Raw genomic sequence first — 15,780 nt, forward strand, 5'->3', positions numbered from 1 at the left:
CAAGAACTATGCTTCTAAATTTCTGACTATGAAGAATGCCAACAATTGTCTTTAGTTATAAATAACTTGTTTCGGTTGATGTCTGGTTTATTAATAGTTTGCCCAGGCCTAATTTGAAATATAGTTTGATACATTTTCAAAACTTCAAAGCCTCACACGATAATTTAGTTAAATAAATTATTTAGTATACAGGTAGCAATTTCTTCAAAGCAACAGCTTGTTTAAAATTCCATCTGCATAAGCTATTAATTTGACCTGATTTGTAATATCTTGCTATAAAAGGATTTTTTTTAACATTTCAAACAATCATGCTTAATCACTTTGTTTTTTAATGAGCTGTCATGTTACCATTTTCTTCTCTATAGGCACATGGAAATGCATCTTTCCTTTATGCACTTTGCTTTTATGGGATCTCTATTTGCTATCATTTCAAGCAAATTGTTTCCTCAAGAATTCTGAATGGAAGCTGTGCAGCAGTTTCTCCTTTATAGGATTTTATCTTCAGGCTGTTAATCAAATAGAGCAACATTTTTTGCCCTCTTTTCCTTCTGAATTGGCTACGTGTTTAATTGGGTAGTTTTTAAATTATTTATTTATTGTTGCATTGTGCATTGATGTACATTGCCTACAGGTTGCACTTACTAATTCCCAATGGGAATCCCTTTTAATCGCTGTAAGGGGTGGGAGGTGGGGACAAATTATTGAAAAGCAAATGTCTGTTTTCACTACTTCATAAAAGCTCAGCAACTTTTATGTGAAATGTTCTGCTTTTCCCCTTTTCCACTCAGGCCAAATTTTTCATAAGGGATGAGTGAATTTAGATATCCCAATATTTGAGCACTCCTCTTCAGACACACTCAAGGGACCTGATTTTCAGAGGATAGATGTGTGTTTTGCAATTTGTGAAAATAAGACCTCTTTAATGTGTTTCAAGCTGAGCACCCAAAAATTGAAGCAACCACAATCACTGGTTACTTTTTAAAAATCTTGGCCTTATTATTTTATGGGGGTTTGCCTATTTGGCACAAGTAGTGTTCCTGGAAAACATATTGGAGTGTTTATAACTGCAACAAACTTCAACTTTTCAACAATCCAATCAATAGCTGTTTTAGCTGTTGCTTGTTCTTAATGTGTTTTTAGCAGGATTTATCCTAGTTGGCCAAAAAATAAGACGAGAAGTTGATAATAGAGTATTGATTTAACATTAGGTGTAATGGCCTATTGATTTAACCTTATTCTGCCCCACTGGAAATGCCATGGCTGTCTACTCTAAGATTGCTCTCTATTGTCACAAATAATATTTAGTAGTGTAATCTTTCTCAAGGGCTTTGAAATAGCCATCCCTTACCCTTTCCGCCTTACCTATCTCTATTAGATTAAAACAACCTGCCATGCTTAGAATAACTTCCACTCTGAACTGAAATCTTTTGTTTCTTATTTAATTGAAGATGCCTCTTGGCCTGTTCAAATGTGTACTGTTATTACAGTTATCCCACAATATAAAAGGCACATGGTTACAAAACGTGGGGGAAGTAGATGCTATAACTGATACTGATACTTGTTTTAAAAAGCAAACATGCTGTAGCCTATCAGTAGTTCTGACTAAATAAGTTTTCTTGTATTGCATGCTGGCTGAGGGAGTTCAGTGCAGACAAGAGCAATGAACTCTAAACAACTCGTACATATTGATGGCGTCTGAATAAGTGCCTTAAGGAAGCTGAAGGCTCCTCCTGTTCTGAGATGACGACTCTCCAGGAGATGGGGCTACAGTTGTTAGATGTAGACAAGCTGTGGTGACAGGGGATACGATCATTAGAAATTCTGATAGCTGGGCATATAACATTCATGAGAACTTATTCAGTAACTTGTCTATGATGTGTAAACTGGTAGAGCTCACAAGACTTCTAGAGTGTGCTATGGATGAAGCAGTGGCCATGATGAATATATAGAAAAGAGGTCCTGGAAGCAGAGTTTAGATTACTAGAGCAAAGATATCGTTTTTGGGCACCTGTGGCAGCTTTCTTCGAAGTATCTCCAGTACTACGCATAGGGCCACCAAGACAAGGGAAACTCCATGGTATCAATGTGTAGGTGAGAAGACTGGGCATACAGAAGGGCTTTAAATGGTGATGTGGAAAAAGAAAGAAAGAAAGAAAGTGGCAATATTTGAAGAAGGCACAGAGCTGTTTGGGTTAGTGAAGACTAGAGAAGACAATGAAAAGCTTCAAAGGGAACTCACAAAGCTAGGTGAAAGGGTAGCAAAACCGCAGATGAAACTCACTGTTTACAAATGCAAAGTAACATATTGGAAAGTATAATTTCAGCTATGCTCTAAATTAATTGAAAAAAATGCAGGGAATAGACCAGAATATCTTTGTGGACAGCTCAATGGAAACCACTCCACTCCACATGGTGGGGTGGTCAGAAAAGTAGAGAACATGTTACTTAGTACATAAAAAGATTAGGATGGAAAAATATACTGACAATATTCTATAAATCAGTGGTTCACCCTCACCTAGAATATCTGGTGTTAGGGCACATGGGGTTCCCAGGCAGCCCTCACACCCAGGCCACCACTGAGCAGCTCACCCAGAACTACTGTAAGTGATGAGCTAGCAGAAATCTGACCCCCTTCCCGAGGTATTGCCCATGACGATTCTGATTGGGACGATGACTGGCTCCACTGATTGGCCTAACCATATTATTTAAGCCAGAAGGAGGCACAGGAAGTTGTCTGAATGACTGAGAGACTTCCTGACTGTCTGCCACACAGGACCAGAGTCTTGCTTGATCCTTGGTTCCTGCCTGGCTCGGACCCCTGGCTTGGACTCTGCCTCTGACCATTATATCAAATTGCCCACATCCCAGTCTTGACACTGGGTATGTTTTGGTCACCTTATTTCAAAAATGGCAGTACAGAAATAGGATTCAGATATTGGCAATGAAACCTGGTAAAAGTTTGGAAAGACTTCTGTTTGGGGAGAGACTGACAAGATTGAAACAGTTTAGGTTAGAGGAAAAAATCAGAGTGGTATAGAAAACCATGAATGGTTTAGAACTGGTAAATAAGGTGCTCCACTTTAGCCTCTTATAATACAAGGATAATGAAATCTTCAATAAAACTGAAAGGCAATAAATTTAAAACTGATAAAAGGAAACATTTTACTCATTGTGTAATTTCCCCGTGGAACTCTCTGCCACAAGATAGCACGGAGACCAATGAGATTAATAGGATTCAGAACACAACTGGGCATTTATTTGGAGGATGAAAATATCCACAGTTATGGTAGATAGACTTAAATGTTTGTTTAGAAGGAATGTAAACCCTCAAGCCATACGCCAACTGCAGACTGACAAGTTAAGAAGAAACTTTCCTCATGGAAAAGTTCTTCCATACATTCACTACAGCATTTCCTGTATTTTCCTCTGACACATCTAGTATAGGCCATTCTGGGAGACTTGTTTAGATGGTGTGATTCAGCGTGGCATGGATCTTTTAAACAAAAGATAAACAATGGATCTTTTAAAACTCTTGGATGCAAGTGATCTGGACCTGCTGTATTTAAAATGTCTCACTTTAGTAGCTTCTGTTTAACATGATCAAGCCATACTAATGGAACAGAAAGAGTGTTATCACTGTATGATATAGAGAACAAATATTTATTGAACATATTTGCCTTTTCTATATTGTTATTGATCAATACCATTGTCAGGATTCTTTTTGTTCCCAATATATTTTTTTAAACTTTTTTCTTCTAGTCTTTAAATCTACTGTGCCTAGATTTCTCCTCATGTCCCTTTACTTCCTTTACCAGTTTTCTACAGTTCCTAACTTCTGATTTGTATTCATTACTATCAACTTTCCCTTTCTTCTATTTGTTACATTTAAAAAAAAATTACAGCTGCCTTCACTTCCCCTACAAACCAGGTTGTTTTTTAACCAGTACAGTCTTCTTCTATTGTGGGACTGTGGCTTCTGGGGCATCTAATAAAGTGTTCTTAAATGATTCCCAATCATCATTGACATTTTTCTGGTTAAATTCTCCCTCCCAGCTGATTTGGCTCAATTATTTTCAACTTTGTGAAACTGGCCCTATTAAAGTACCAAGTATGTATATTATTATTACATATTACTTTATACTAATAGCAAGTGAGATGTTGGGAGCCAGCAGTACTCCTCCCTAGGAGTATGTTTCTTTGAATGTGTGACTGCATAGGGATGGCTAAATCATGTCCATCCCTCTGCCTGGAAGGAAGGAAGAAGTTCCTATGTACTGGTGGTGAAATCCAGAGTCTACAACAGTCAATGGTAAAGCTCTTTTTGACACCTGGCCCCACAGAGGTCAAAGGATCAGGATATGTTCCAGCCATATATATATTTGTATTTATAACAGCTGCAATCAGCATTGACTGCCATAAGCCTTTTTTCTGGCTTACTCATGGAAAATCGGAAAGTCTTTTTTCCTTTTACTATTTTAGTTCTGTTTCCATTTGTTTCTCTCCCTTACCTTTAACCTTCACCTGAAACGTTTTGTTTTGCTGGATTCGTTATCTTTTCATGCTGGTGACAACTCTGATCTCCCCGGTGCTGCGGCTTAGTGCCTCACGCACCTATTGTTAAAATGAACGAACAATGGATTGCACAGCTGAACTATATGACTAAATTCCATCTTGGGCTTCAGCTCTATTTCCCTGGATTTGGACACCAGCAAAAGAATGTAATGTAAATATAGTCATGTATTACAAGGTTGCATATCTATTTTACTTATTGTCTGCAGCCTGCATTTCCTGCTTTAGAAGGCTGATTCATTTGTCAGTGAGTTTTTCGGCATTGAACTTCAGTTTGATCCTTTGTAGCTTTGATACAAATTGTTCAGCAAATTAATGGGCCTTGTTTGTTTTTGTGCAGAAGCAAACCAATTATATTTCACTGTTTGGGGCACCGTTGTGCAAGATGCTTTATAAACCTATAGTAAGAGACTGCAAACCATTTAGGGCAGGTAAACATAACAGAAAGAGGGCAGGAGAGAGGAAGTATCCCATCTTACAGATGGGGAACTGTGCTACAGCGGAAGACCTCGACCAGCAAACACCTAAATTCAATGAGACCTCCCATGTGAGTAAAGTTAAGCATATGCATAAGCGTTGGCAGGACCGATCACGCAGGAGATCTGGGGAAGATCCAAGAACCTAACCCAGATTCTTGAGTCTCCATGCACTGCCTTAGCCACAGGATCATCTTCTGATTCTTCCTCCAATTTGGGTTCTCCAAAAGAGAAAGGAGGTTTCTAATTTAACATTCCTTGATTTCACCTTTAACTGAAAGTGAGTGAGTGGTAACAAATGATAAACAATGTTACTTAATATTTATTAGTTTACTAGCTTCCCTGTCAAACATGGCCTATTCCCCAAATCTGTGCATTGTGCTGAGATCTTGGGAACAAATTACCCCTGTTTTTCTGTACGCACCTATTGTCTTGATGCCCAGAGTTAGTCTCCTGGTGATGCTGAATCCAGTTCTAAAGACACTCATCACCCCTCCAAATAAAAGCAGCTGTGTTGTCCAAGTTAAGTGTCTGACTCTGCACCACTGAAGTCAGTGGCAGTAGGTCAGGGCCTGTTCTGAAAATATCCAGGTATTTTCACATTAATGCCCTTAAATTTCTAGAGGTGCAATATCATTGTGGAGAGGCCCTATGGAATTTAATAGGAATTTAATAACTATTCTATAGGTCCTTTTAGAAGTATCCTACAGACTGCAGGAGAGATTGCCGCCTTGTCAAATTGTATAAGATGGTCCAAAAAGCCAAGAGCCCATCCTCTACTAAAGTCAATAGGAATTGAGGGTAGTTTCTATGAAGACATTGAATGGCTGTCCAACAATATTTAAGAGAGATAAAACCATTTTCTAGGATCTAACCTAAATTTAACGTCTCTCCTCGGTCAAATCTGCCTTTTGGGAAACCTGGGTTCAATTCGCCACAGACTTCCTGTGTGACCTTGGGCCAGTCAGCCTTTCTGTGCCTCAGTTCCCCATCTGTAAAATAGGCACTGCAACTGTGAATGTCTGCACAGCTCCTGAGCAGGTGCTCAGAAGTGTGCAGACACCCCTCCTCATCCCCTCTGAGACTCCATCCTACCAGCTGCTATATTGCACGTAGGGCCCCAGCACATGCTGACGGAAAAGGAAGTGACTCTACAATGTATTGGCAGAGGGGACAGGTTCCTTCCTATCTGAGTAGCAACGGAGGAGATCATATGGGCCACACAGAAACCATCACCCAGAGAGCAACCCCTGCTGACAACTTCAATAACAGAGCTCACAGGATTGAGCCAAAGCAGAGCCCATCCTCAGTAGGCAGTGAGGAGCAGGTGGCTGTGGGGGGGGAGGGAATCAATTCCAGTGACACCACACCCTCCCCCCCCCCTTACAAATAAACATCTTCAGGGAGTGCACTCCCGTCTCCATTAGTCACCACAAAAGGAGTGATAAGGAGGCCATTTAGGGAACTGTGGTAAAATTCTGTCTGGGGATTGGTCCTGCTTTGAGCAGAGGGTTGGACTAGATGACCTCCTGAGGTCCCTTCCAACCCTGACATTCTATAATTCTATGATAATGGGATTATGGCAGAACCTTCTGCAATTTCAGGAGGAGGGAAAGAGGGTTAGGATACAAAGGCCTGCTTGGGGGTGAGGGGTCATGGACTCCCAGAATCCTTCCCTTCCAATGGTTTTGCAGCTCCTCTACCTGCAGCAAGTGCAGATCCTCTCACCCCACATTCCATGCCAAAGCTGGCACACATCCAAATCCATTAGCCAAACAAAGTGCTGGGAGATGCGTCACTAAGGGGCTAATGTAATGCTAACACACACAGTTCAGAAGCACAACGGAACATTATTTTCTGGTATAGGATGTCATCGTATGAAATTTCCCATTCTTTTCTCCATAGCCTCCTTACGGCCTCTACTTAAGTTTCAGCCTTCTGTTCCGGTTCTCTCTATTGCAGCCATATGAGATGTGAATGGAAGAATGATCTCTTGCACCTGCATCGATTCATATATGGTCTGTGGCTCAGATGTCACTCAAAGTCTAGGTAAGGCAGAGACCCGAAGGAGAGTGTGTGCATAGTGTCTGGCATGTGACTAACGATAGTTCTAAAGAAATCACACTGCTTCCACGATGCAGAAACAAATCTTACTTTTGTATCAAATAATGGTATGGGCATTAAAGGAGGGAAGAATCTCTGAATTGGGGAAGAAAAGCACTTACTCAAAGTCATGGAATTCCATCATTTTAGCTATTTTAGCAGTAGGATAGAGAGTCAGGAAAATTTTAGGCCTGTTTATGGTCTTGTTTTTATACTTACAAATCCAATTTGTAAGTAGCTTTCCTCTTACACCAGAGCTGTAATCGGTTGGCAGGCTGAGTCTATTGATAGCACACTCAAAAGAGCTGACGAAAGGAAAATTTACTTTCCCTTACAATTTATTGTAACAGGATATTGAATGGCAAAACGCCCTGCCAGCACATAATCAGACATGAGTACTGTATTTCTTTACAGTTGCAAGGATCTGGCACATCTACACTGTGAGAAAGAGAAAAAACCACAGCAGTGGGTTTCAAAGCCTGTGTCCATTGACTCAGGCTCACGCTATGGGACTAAGCACTGGAAACATTCCTGCTTGGGTTGGAGCTTAGGCTCTGAAACCTGATGGGCTATTTTTTCCCCCTTAGTGCCTGCCCGAATCAATTGACCTGGTCTCTGAGACTCACTGCTGTGGTTTGTTTAGGGTTGGTGTGGGGGAGAGGGGGTTGGCAGTGTAGATGTGTTTGTGATCTTTCTAGAACCTACCTATAGCTGAACAATAATGACATCTCTAATTTGACATTTTATTGGACTTTGTTTGCCTGGATAATACCAGTCCATTTTACTTTAACCATACTTACTAACTGTGCACATTGCAGTGTGTATAACTCAGTTCTGACTCTTTTCTATGTACTGCACCTTTAAATACCTGCTGCTGAGGCGGCTGTCATTCTATGGTTAGATGCAGCCCACTCAGGGGCAGACAAACACATCGTGCTCTCTCATGGAGACTTTACATTTGCTTTTTGTCTCTTCTGACAAAAAAAGTATGGTTATTCTTTCTGTGTAAGAAAAATAACAGATACATCTTCTTTGCAGGACAGTTGTCACAGAAAAAAATGTCCTACAGAATTTAATAAGGATGAACCTAATTGGGACTCTGCAGACATTTAATGGGGTTCTGTAGAAATTTCTCTAAAACCTATAGAATCTATCTTAGATATTTAGATGCAGCAGCAGTCAAAAAAGCTAACAGACTATTAGGGACCATTAGGAAAGGAATAGATAAGACAGAAAATATCATAATGCTGCTGTATAAATCCATGGTATGCCCACACCTTGAATACTTCATGCAGTTCTGGTCGACCCGTATCAAAGAAGATAATTAGAATTGGAAAAAGTACAGACAAGGGCAACAAAAATGACTAGGGGTAAGGAACAGCTTCCACATAGGGGAAATTAAAAAGATTGGGACTTAGAAAAGAGATGACCAAGGGGAAATATGATAGAGGGCTATAAAATCATGAGTGGTGTGGAGAAAGTGAATAAGGAAGTGCTATTTACTCCTTCATATAACGCACCAAACCGGGGTCACCCTAGGAAATTAATAGGGAGCAGGTTTAAAATAAACAAAGTACTTTTTTACACAACACACAGTCAACCTGTGGAGCTCATTGCCATGGGGATGTTGTGAAAGCCAAAAGTATAACTGGGTTCAAAAAAGAATTAGGGAAGTTCCTGGAGGATAGGTCTATCAATAGCTATTAGCCAAGATGGTCAGGGATGCAACTCCATGCTCTGGGTGTCCCTAAACCTCTGACTGCTAGCAGGTGAGACTGGATGATAGGTGATGGATCACCTGATAATTGCCCAGTTCTGTTCATTCTCTCTCAAGCATCTGGTACCAGCCACTGTCAGAAGACAGGGCTAGATGGACCATTGGTCTATCTTTGTATGGCCATACTTATGTTCTTAATTATCCTTTCAACACCCCTCTGAGGTAGAGACATCCTATTATCCCCCATTTTACAGATAGGAAACTGAGGCATGGATAGATTAAGTGACTTACCCGAGGTTACATAGAAAGTCTGTGAGGGAGCATGGGCTTGAACATGAATCTCCTAGGTCCTAGGGTATTGCTCTAGACCTGGTACCTTTTGAATAATTTTTGGAAACTTCCTCTACAATTCTATAGCAGAGATCATTTTGTTTTAAGTTGTGTAGCTCTTTTCCATAGGAATAATCATTTTTTCTAAAATCTACACTTATGAAAACCAATTTTCTTTTGTTTCTTCCTTTCAGCACTTCCTTGTCTGTGCTCCTCAGTTAGAAATAGATGGTCAAAATACAGGAGAAAAATCTTTGCTGAAGTTCTCATGAAAAAAACGTCCCCTCTGTGTCCTCCTTCCCCCCACTCCACATACCCGTTTTTTTTTGGGGGGGGGGGTCCATCTTTGGTTTCAAAACATTTTGACCAGTACTTTCCAGAGTCTTGGCCCTTCCTGCTTCACCCTGTTAAAGACAGTAATGCATCATCCTCTTTTGATCCTACCCTAAATGCCAAGTCCTGCATTCTGTACTGGCTTCCATCTGTGCACCCCTTTTGAAGTCTTCTGGCAAGCTACCATAGCTTCCCCTTGTATAGACTGACTTAGTTTGCAGATTTTTTTTCAGTTAACATGTCTGTTCCTTCTTTTCTGCATTCCTGATCTCAGAGCTGCATTTTGAGTGATATACTGCACTTCATAGGGGTGAGGCACTCCTGTGAATTCCAGGGGAGAGCATTATATCAGTCAAAATTTCCCATGAGGATCTGAGCGCAGAATTTTGCCGTTAGGATTTAAATTCTTTGACTCTGTTCTCAGGTTGTCAAAAAATGATTTCCTAATGAGAGACAGACAGAGGCACAAAGGGGAAAAAAATAAGGCTTAGAATGCATACAAGTCAACACGCAGACATTAAGATCCTAATTCTCCAAACACTTAAGCACATGAGTAGTCTTGCCAAGTTCAATGGGGCTCCATATGTGTGTACTTAGGTGCCTAGGTGTTTGCAGGATTGGGACCCAGTAATGAGTAACTAAACAAATTGCTGGCAATATAAACTACATGGAGGTATCCTAGTAACCATGTTGCAGTTCCAGCCCAATGCATTGTTATTCTGAAATGAAGATGTAAATCAAAATTCCTCATTTCATTAGTTATGGAACTCAACATTTCATTTTGTAATATCTGGTGCCATTAACATATATTTTAATGGTTATCAAAGAGGAGAGTCAGAGAATATGTTGTTGCTAGGAGACTGTTACTTCAATCCTGTAAATCTTCCAGGTTGCATATAATACCCTGGCAAAAAAAATTAGACTCAAGTCTGGCACAACTAGCAAGAGTAACTTTAACAGACGGGCTCCTGTTCTACAAATGCCAGATTAGATTAATTTCACCAAGTGTGTATTTGTTTACATTCTTTAAATGGCCCATGCTTGACTATCTATTATTTGTTTGTTCACTGATACTAGATTTAGGGAGGCAGACCAAGCTTTGTTTGAGCATATTGAGCTGGATTCTGCAGTACTCATGGAGGCAGAGTCCCATTAAAGTCAGCTGAGAGCAACTGACTTCAATGAGAGTTTCACCTGCATCAGAATTGCAATATGAAATCTCATCTTACATACCACGGCCCTGATCCTGCATGGGGTTCACCCACACAGAGCTCATTGCAGGATTCAATGCGCCTCGCTAGTTATTACCACCAAGGCAGTAAATGCATTTCTTTCCCCGCAGATACAGGTCCTACCATATGCAAACTAATGCCATTGACATTTTTTCAGTTGCCATTATGGAGCTCTGGCTCCTATTTTTTAGGTTCATTGAAGTAGTGGAGTCAAATGCCTTCTAAATCAGAGCTTTCTATTACCTGGTTCCCTTAATCGCTAAGTTTTTTTTCTCAGAATTCACGGTTTAAGATTTGATGCTGGGTTTCTGATGATTATGTGCTCTTTGTGACTGACAAATTGTGCTAAACATGAGAACCCATTAACTTCAGTGGAACAACTCATGTGCTCAACGTTATGCATGTGCCTATGTGCTGTACTGGATCAGTAACTTTGGGACTACTTTGGAGACCTATATGTTAATGGAGTAGCTAACGCTTTCTTCACCTAATAAGGGACATATAGCTTTTATTTCTCTAGGAGTCTGGAAAGATCCAGATAATGTTCCAAAGGAAGTTCTTAAGGCAAACTTGAACATAGTAGACATTTGATGGGTCTCTTACAAAAGATATGGGAAGAAGGAAAAGAGTCATAGTGAAGCCGCCAAAGAAAGACAATCTTGGTCAGTGTAAAAACTGGTGGGGCATTCAGTTGCTGTCTATCCCAAGCAAAGTATTTATACATACTGTAAAAGCAGTAAAGAATCCTGTGGCACCTTATAGACTAACAGACGTTTTGGAGCATGAGCTTTCGTGGGTGAATGCCCACCTCGTCGGCACCCACGAAAGCTCATGCTCCAAAACGTCTGTTAGTCTATAAGGTGCCACAGGATTCTTTACTGCTTTTACAGATCCAGACTAACCCACTAACCCTCTGATACTATACATACTGTATTATTCTAGACAAAAAGAAAGTGATAGATTCAAAGTTATGACAAGAACAGGCAGGGTTCAGACATGATAAATCATCCATAAATCAAATACTACCCCTATGTATCATCACAGGACTGTCAAACCAATAGCTTTATATGAATTTTATATATTTCCAAAAACCTCTGATACAGGGGAAAGAACAATTTTATGGAAGTTGCTACACTGCATGACATCGCTCCGAAATTTGTGAACATCATTCAGTGCTTCTATGAAAATATAAGCATGCCAAGTAATACATAACAGTGAACTGACTGAGCCATTTGATGTTACTACAGTGTCAGACAACATCTTATGTCACCCATGACCTGTTTACTGGTAATAGATTGGATAATGAGGGAGAGTACAGAACAACCAAGGGGCATACAGTGGCCTTCCACCAAGAAATCTGGGGATCCTGACTTTGCAGATGACATCATCTTGCTACCCCATACCCAGAGAGACATCCAAGGTAAAACAAATGATCTCCAGGGTAGAAAAATCAACACCAAGAAAACTAAAATGATGAGAATCAACACACCAACAAGAACCACCAATAACACTATCTGGGATTGGTATGAAAGAGGTCTGATAGTTCACTTATCTTGGCAGCATTGTAAGTACAACAGATGGAATGGATGAAGATATTAAAGCTAGAACAGTGGAAGTCAGACATGCTTTCGCAGTTCTAAAGCCAATGTAGAGAAACCGAAATCTTGCCCCCCAAACAAGGTTTTGAATATTTAACTCCATTGTAAAGTTGGTCTTACTATATGGCACTGAAACTTGGACACTTATTAAGATCTTACTATCTAAACTCCATGTTCTCATAAAACAACTGCCTTAGACAAATCCTCAATATCAGATATCCAGAAAAAAAATCACAAATGAAGAACTTTGGAGGAGGACAAAACAGAAACTGATAGGACAGAGAATTACAGGACAAAAACAGGGATGTCTGGGACATGTGTGGAGGAAAGATCTGAACAACATAACAAGACAGGGATTAGACTGGAACCCTGAGGGCAAGAGGCAATAAGACCATGAATGACATGGAGATGCATAATAAAAGCGTATTTGAAGACTATCAAAACATTCCAGGAAGAGGCTAAGACGGTAGCAGGAGACCACCAAAGATGGAAGGCAGTGGTGAAGGTTCTATGTTCCACATGGACTAGAAAGGCATAAAAGAGCTTTTAATACTCTAGGAGTTAGACTTTTTGATTTCTGAACATAATCTCGCACCATCCAAAACCCAGTGAGGTCAGTCTTTCCATTGACTTCCTATAGGCTTTGGACTGAACCCTGGATACTGTGCTTAATCTTTGTATTTCTCATCCAGTGCCCCGATAGAATAACATTGATTTCAGAGCTAAAATGGCTGAGGAACAGAAAGTTGACTTCATTCCACCTTTATGCTTGTTAGATGCAAAAATTCTAAAGCTGTATGAAAGAATTGTGATATGGGATAAAATCCTGACCTCATTAAAGTCAATGGGAGTTTTCCCATTGAATGCAAAGGAGGCAAGATTTCACTCACTATTCAGAGCAGCTCACTTGACAATGCCTCTCAAACAGTTAATGATCCTGGCTGGTTTATAATTATATTTGATATATATTTAGTTCTCAAATCCCATAGTACAATACGACTATTATACTACAGCTGTGTCCCCCGTTCTGAATGTGGCATCTGTCCCCCACTGTGGGGACTGTGAATAGCATTTGTGACAACAAGCATGGCTGAATCATTGACAAATTCAACCTTAACCATCTTTTTCTTGCCTTGACAACTAGACTATTTAAATCTAACTGGATCAAAACTATCCAAAAATAGCATTGCATAAGGAAAGACAGGCAAGTGAAACCGCTAGATAATACTGGCTAAATGTTCCTGAGAAACGTGACATGTGAGAGAAACCAGATGTAATTTTAACAATACAGCTTCCTTTTGGACAAAGGAATCTCCAGAGTCTGGTTTAATGTATCCACAATAAAACTTAACAACTCTAGTGTAAGAGTAAGAACAGACTCCTTTAAACTTACAGGAAAAAAAGCACTACCAAAGAACACTGATGCAGACCACACTGAATATGAAGAGAAAAGACCTCTTATGACCTTGCAGCAATTAAGACACCATCTAAGTCCAGCACAGAGCTCACCTTACTCAAACATTTCACAAAGACACTACAGGACTCAATGACTAGCCTTGCAGCTTTGCAAAAGGCCAAAAATCTTTGCTAATTAAGGTGTGCGGGTTTCAGACTTTTGTGCATTCTAAACAGGTAGCACGTTATTTACCTGAACATTAGGGCTAGATTGTGTCTGACCCTTGTGAAAATGCATGGGGATGAGGGCAGGAAGAGCCTCTCTCACTTGCACAGCCTACCTAAAGTGAGATGAAGTAAAAGGATGGTCCAGTGATCAAGACACTAGTTTAATATTTGGAAGACCTAGCGTCACATCCCTTCTCTGCTACAGGCTTCCTGTTTGACCTTGGGCAAGTCACTTAGCCTCACTGGGCCACAGCTTCCCATCTGTAAAATGGAAATAAGAGCACTTCCCTACCTCTCAAGGGTGTTGTGAGGAAAAATACTGTAAAGACTGAGGTGCTCAGACATCACAGCAATGGAGTCATATAAGTAGCTTCGGTTTCTCAGTCTGTATGTTCCCTATGTATCCAGACACCTCCAAGTGGGTAGGAAAGACTTTACAAACTTTAGTTAATCGGTCTTGTAAGCATCAACTACCCACTGAGGTGGGTATTATTAAAGTCTATCTTACAACTGAGTATACCAAGGCACAGAAGCCCACATGCTTGCAGAACTAAGCACATGCTTCAGTCCCATTGATTTTAATAGGTTTAAAGTTTTTCTAAATAGGGGTGGCATGCTGAATTGGGGCCAGTGTGGTTGCACTCATTCAAATTGTTAGTCAGTGGCAGAGTCCAAAATAGAACCAGGCAGACCTGGTCTTGCTATGTTCACTCCAAATGAACTTTGAAGTTTCAAGTTTTAACACTGGATGTTACTCACATAGTTTTAAGACTACAAATATCACATTAACCATCTTAATGAACAACCAGCCTGTTCTCTCTTTTTTGCACACATCTACTCTGTTTAACATCAGTGGGGATTATATGTACAAAACAGAGGGACACAGGACTGGAAGGGACGTTCTGGGTTACTGAGTCCAGTCCCTGGCTATCGCAGGCAACCATATACATAAAAGGATTGACTTCTAAAAGTGAAAATAGTGCTGGCATCAATTGACAGCACTTCTAGGAATTTGATCCTCGGTTTTCTACCTCCTGTTACTGATACATTCTCCAGAGAGGTAATTTGAACCATTTCCCTTAATTAAGGTAACCTAGCACTTCTGCCTCCCAGTTAATTGCAGAATTGGAGTGGTTTTTTGGTTTTAAATCTCTTCCATAGTGTCTGGACAATAATGCTGTTCCCTTTGTAGATTCCAGGGCCAGAGAAGCCCATTGTGATTGTCTAGTCTAATTTCCCATATAAACACAGGCTATAGAACTTTTCCAAAATGATTCCTTTTGAACTAGAACATATCTTTAAAAAAAAAAAAACAGCAAAGACTGATTGGAAGAGGAACATCAAAGATCTCCTTAATATTAAATCTCTGATCTCATTCTTTCATCTGTTAAGTAAGATTTTCTTCTTAAAACAATTGCAGGCACAAACCCAAATGGTGTATCACAGGCCAATGACTTTTTACTTAAAATAGAGCACCCACTGCTCCAGAAATAAGCATAGCATCATTGGCTTGGCTTTGAAGTATGATAAATGTTGGTTGGGACTGGGATAAAGAGAATGTGAATCGAATGCATATTGTTACCCCTCTGCCATGTCACAGTAGGTGCTGAGTCCTTGCAAGTCAGATTCCTTTTAGAGGGGACATCAGTGACATAGCATCTGGATATATTATTCGTGCAATTTGTTTAGATTGCACTATAAACACTAGCCCTTGAACAGGTGTGTCACAAATAGCCCACAGACAATCCCCCTCTTCCGGGAATCTTAGCTAAAACACCGCTGCACAGTTCCCTGGAAGC

At 40.2% G+C, this 15,780-nt stretch overlaps 1 protein-coding gene across 1 annotated transcript in view; it reads left to right on the forward strand.

Moving 5' to 3' along the window:
• BEGAIN (brain enriched guanylate kinase associated) overlaps positions 1 to 15,780 on the forward strand; it is a 243,835-nt gene that overhangs the window by 48,133 nt on the left and 179,922 nt on the right. The window contains exon 4 of the mRNA XM_039533111.1: positions 7,008 to 7,094. The gene's annotated coding sequence lies outside the window, so the exon portion shown is untranslated. The remainder of the gene's footprint in view (positions 1 to 7,007; positions 7,095 to 15,780) is intronic.

This window comes from Mauremys reevesii, linkage group 4 (genome assembly GCF_016161935.1).
Source record: "Mauremys reevesii isolate NIE-2019 linkage group 4, ASM1616193v1, whole genome shotgun sequence".
In the NCBI taxonomy this organism is placed as follows: Eukaryota; Metazoa; Chordata; order Testudines; family Geoemydidae; genus Mauremys; species Mauremys reevesii.